Raw genomic sequence first — 6,000 nt, forward strand, 5'->3', positions numbered from 1 at the left:
CTATAATTTGATTTGTATTCTACCATTGGTTCGATGATTCTGCTGGAAGACTGCAATTGTTCTTGTACTTGTATGATGATCCTGGAGAAAATCTGGCAAACACATGTTGAAAATCTTAAATTTCTGAATACATTCCCGATCTACAGGGGGTTCATGGATTGTTTTTCTTGTCCTTTTTTTTGCTTTTTCAGTTGTGTATCCGTTGTTCAATAACCTATTGAACATATTTCAAGTAAAAAAAAGTATATGGACCATAAAGTTGTTGATGCTTCATGTTTAGTTCCAATTGGAATAATTCTTTCAGATGAGAAATTGCACTTCCAGAAAAGTCCTCAATAAAAACTTAGAATATGGTGATATATGGCAAACTTTCATACATATTTTTTTCTATGGAAAGCAGAAAAGAAGAGCAGACAAAAAGATAAACTATAGTCATAAAAAAATTAAACATAATACTTTTTCCTTTTCTGTTTGATATTTATAAATAAGATATTTTCAAAATGAATAAAACAAAATATGTACATCCCTTTAAATAAAAAAGAGAAACGACAAAATTTTAAAAGGTTGGTATCCATACAATAGGTGAAACTCTAAATCAAACCGAATGCAGATATTTGTACGTGTATGACTTATATCAATAGGAAAATGAGTGACTATAATTAGATCAAAAATCGACCCGAGTCTAGACCGTTAAAGAAAGAAATCCGTTAGAACTGACTAAATAGTTTATACTAAATCCAAGGACGTGTCGATTCAAAAGACAAGATTACTTGTTTCAGAGTAATGATATTTGACTAACTATATTAAAACTATGGTATGCAATAACATACAAAATGACGTGTCGTTGTTACTGAATTATAGAACAAGATCACATCATCGTTCAAAAGCAGTGAATGATAAACATGTAATATTTGATTTATAACACGGTGATATATGTCATAATTGATGTTTTTTTTTAAATTACTAATTATTATAGTTTGTCATGACTGGATGCCTACCTCTGTGCATGCCAAAGAATACAGAATCGAGTTTTAAATGCAAGGTAAAGATAATAGAATTATGTTTAAACGTAAGAAATTTATTTCATTAAAAAACTCCAAACAAGGCAGTCCTAGTCACAGAAAATGAAGATAAAAAGTACATTTTAGTTAGCCAGAAGATTTTAAGACTTGTTGAGATCGCATCAAGTTATGAATATTTGTCACATTTTCACTAATCATGATGTACAGTGTACGGCGTGTCATCGTGATTGTTGAAAAAGATAAATGCGGTTATTCGTTTTGTGTATATTTTGATGCTTGTCGCACATTTTAATCGTTAATTGTATTTCAAAAAAGTGATATTTCTATGAAGGAGAACACATTTGTTCGAAAAATAAACTCAAAGAAACAATCAAAAACTTTTATTCGAATAACTGTCGGAATCATGGCCAACGGAAAACGATGAATCCCATTAAAACTGGAGTAAAGAATATAGAGTGAATACGTGATATTCATTTCTTATAGCATGTTTTTTTTAATTCAGAAAATCGGTTTTATGGTGTGTAGTATAATTGGAGCAGCATTTTTATCCCCGATTATATTTAGTTTCACACTTACTGCTGGAAGTGCTGTAAGTACATGTAGTAATTTTATCTATTCGAATTCTTTCTTGCAGTTTCATTACTCAAAACAGTTTATCTAAAACTTTTTTTTCGAAAAACATACAATTATTACCGGACGTCTGTCATACGAAACAATGAAAAATTGGATGTCTGAAATGTTAAATAGAGAAATACTTACAAATTGTATGGTATAAAAAGATTGATATTGTAGTCTTGAATACATTAGATTCAATTGTTACTGGCTTTTGCTCTAGCAATGCTAAATATCGAAATGATGCACCTTACCCTTTTAAACCACTGTCCCAACTTAGGGAAAGAGTTCGGCGCCACCAAACATATTTAACCCCGCAACTGTATGTGCCTGTACCAAGTGAGAAGCCTTTAATTAAGTGGTTGCCGTTTGTTGCTGTATATCATGCTTGTCTTTCGTTTTTTGTTTTGTACTTACTAAGAAACCGGTGTTAATCTAAGTTTTGTGGGACTTATTATTTTCAAGATCGTAGATTTTACGGGTCTACTGTAGTCTCTTTTTTATTCTATGATTTTGTATCTATACATGTAACTCGTCAGTTTCATTTTGTGAAATTAAATGAAAGCTTTTTACAAGGATTAGTATTTTTCTATACAAAATGGCTTGGTTTATTCTTATACAAAACGATATTTGCATTATATTATTTATTTAGTTTGATAAACATAATTTAAGTTATATATAAATGCGCACAACTTAAAACTGGAACTCATAATTTACCCTTCTCGTTGCCAATAATTGTTAATACAGATCAATTTCTTTAAATTTCTAAAAGTACGTCTCAATCAACTCACAAGGACAAATGCTCTGATTTGCTTTCTGTTACGAGGAATTTTTGAAGATTTTATTGTTATATTAAACAGATTTAAAACTAGAAATAGAAACGTCTTCGTTCACTTGATAATTATAATTATCGAAGAAAAGCTAAATGGAGTATTGTCAATTGATCATACGCAAATCTCAGATCTGAATTCTGATAACATGTAACGCACATAAAAAGTAAACTAACAAAAATACTTAACTCCGAGGAATATTCAAAGTGGAAAGTCCGTAATCAAATGGCAAACTCAAAAGTTCAAACACATCAAACAAATGGATAACAACTGTCATATTCCTGAATTGGTACAGGCATTTTATTATGTAGAAATTGGTGTATGAATCCCAGTTTTATAGCTATCCAAACCTCTCACTTGCATGAAAGTCGCATAAAATTCCGTTATATTGACAAGGATGTGGGAACAAAACAAACAACGAAATAGGTAACAATGTAAAAAATAGGGATACAGCAGTCAAAATTGTCACTATAAAAACAATCAAATATGTTACTAAGAAACACAAACAAGCATGTGGACAAAGCAAACTAGCAGAAATGAAAGACAAGAATACAAAAATTACCATAGCACAAAAAAACAATGACTGATGTATAAGTACAGAGCCACGTCATATGTTACAAAGAAACACAAAAAGGCAAATAGACAAGGCACATTAGTAAACATGAAAGACAAGAATACAAAAAAAAACCATAACACAATACAGTAACACAATGACGGGATGTAGAAGAACAGAGCATTAAATCGCATTTAAGTGTTGAGAAATCTATAAAAGCTAAAATCCATTTACAAGATCAGTTAAATCATCAAAACATAGTATTATTAATTTGCAGACATAAGAAATAAAACAATTAATGGTTTTTGCCCATTGTTGGAGATCGTGTGTAAACATGTAATTGAATAAATTAATATTTGTTTTGCAAGAGCATACAAGATATGCTAGGACAATACATGATATATACACAATTTGAGAAAAGAATGATATAAGAGAACATAACACTAATAATATAACTATCCAATAATATCCTTAGAGTTCGGTATTTTAGTTATTCAACTTTTTACTATTTTTATCAATGAAATAATGCTGAATTACATTCAAATTATTTAGCTAACAAATAGAGTGCTTGTTTCAACTTGGAGAACATGCAAGAATATTCCAATTCATACAACGAGATAAGTAGTGTTATACCAAACGACATATTTTGTTCTGAATCAGCTTCGAACATACAATGCTGAAACAAGAAAATATGGATGTCTGTTTTTTTGTTTTTTTGTTTTGTTTTTTTGTTGTTTGTCGGTTTATTTTAAGTCATTAAATAAATGAAAAATATCTCTCGAAGAAGTACGAGAACAAGGACTTATAATTGCCACATTATACGTCTATCGTCAATTCTAAATGATTTCGAATTCCGACTTTCATATTTGAAATTCGGATGTGTTGCAATTGAAGACAGATGTGCACATCAAAATTCAGTCAGATATTGATTGATGTTTTTAGTGAAATAAATACGATTTAAGAAAATGTATCATTTTTACCGATATATAATATAAAAAAAGTGTTTAAGTTTATTACATTATACACACGTTTTTAATATATATTTCAGCAAACCCCCCTTTATATACAGTATATTATTTTAAACTATTTTAATCTCATATATCTGGTAAACAAGTTTGATGGCCTAGATTTTTTTAATCAAAAATCTAATGTATACACATCTAATTTCGGTAAAAGTTCAGAAAAATCAAATTCCTACATTCATTTGTGGCTAACTTTTACAATTTAAGTTCATCACAGAAAAACTCCTCCTTTTCTTATGAGCCATGTTCAATTCACTAAACAAGAAGTGGAAGAGACATAAACCATAGCGAAGCTAAGAATACATATTAAAAGACATATCCGTAGGGTAAAGGAGTACTACCTCTTCGACAAAATAATTCCCCTTAGTATGATGGGCACAATCAATCAACTGTGGACTGTTGCTAATATGCTTACTTTATTTAGAGGTCCATTAGGTAAAGGATGGCGTTGATAAAAATCAAAATCAAAATTAAAAATTAAAATCTGGCCTGTTAAAAAAATACTTTTCTATATGCTAAAACTTCCAACCATTTTTTTTGTTATTTGTAAACAAGCACATTTTAAAGAATCACTATTTCCCATGTATAAACCAGTCAAAAATAATTAATTGCCTAGAGTTTTACCCTTATTTCCTCAGCATGTTAGCGGAGAGCCCAGTATATTTTTATGCCTCACTGATCATATGTGGTCCATTACATTTTTCAAGTCTAGATTGCCTCAACTAGTAATCAAAATACTTATGCACAGTGTTGATACCTATAACAAATAATGGTTTCACTGGGCATTTGATTTCCAACAGGCCAAAACTATGATACCCTAGATGGATGATACACCTAACGATCTGGTCTTGCAGCCATCCATGGAGAGTTTGGACTAACTATGATGCCTCATGTTTATACATTGACATTGTCATCATGTAGCTGAAAGACATGGCATCTATTCAGCCTTAATTTATAATTTCATATACATAATTTGTATAAAATTTGCCTACAATTTTCAAAAAATACAAAGTTTTTTTTGGTATGATTTGTATGCTACAGTGAGTGAACAAAATAATATCTATCATAAACAAAACACTACACAGAAAACTACAACCGTTCACAAAACACTTCACAGAAAACCACAACACTTCACAAAACACTACACAGAAAACTACAACCGTTCACAAAACACTTCACAGAAAACTACAACCGTTCACAAAACACTACACAGAAAACTACAACCGTTCACAAAACACTTCACAGAAAACAACAACAGTTCACAAAATACTACACAGAAAACTACAACCGTTCACAAAACACTTCACAGAAAACTACAACCGTTCACAAAACACTACACAGAAAACTACAACAATCCTCAAAATACTACACAGAAAACTACAACAGTCCTCAAAAAACTACACAGAAAACTACAACAGTCCTCAAAATACTACACAGAAAACTACACAGAAAACTACAACAGTTCACAAAACACTACACAGAAAACTACAACAGTCCTCAAAAAACTACACAGAAAACTACAACAGTCCTCAAAATACTACACAAAACACTACACAGAAAACTACAACAGTCATCAACACACTACATAGAAAACTACAGCAGTCCACAAAACACTACACAGAAAACTACAACCGTTCACAAAACACTTCACAGAAAACTCACAGTTCACAAAACACTACACAGAAAACTACAACAATCCTTAATAACACTAAACAGAAAACTACAACAGTTCTCAAAACACTACACAGAAAACTACAACAGTCCTCAAAACATTACACAAGAAACTACAACAGTCCTCAAAACACTACACAGAAAACTACAACAGTCCTCAAAACACTACACTGGAAACTGCAACAGTCCACAAAAAACTACACAGAAAACTACAACAGTTCACAAAACAATACACAGAAAACTACAACTGTTCACAAAACACTTCACAGAAAACTCAAACAGTTCACAAA

Source organism: Mytilus californianus, unplaced genomic scaffold, assembly GCF_021869535.1.
Source record: "Mytilus californianus isolate M0D057914Y unplaced genomic scaffold, xbMytCali1.0.p SCAF_5, whole genome shotgun sequence".
NCBI classification, from domain to species: Eukaryota; Metazoa; Mollusca; class Bivalvia; order Mytilida; family Mytilidae; genus Mytilus; species Mytilus californianus.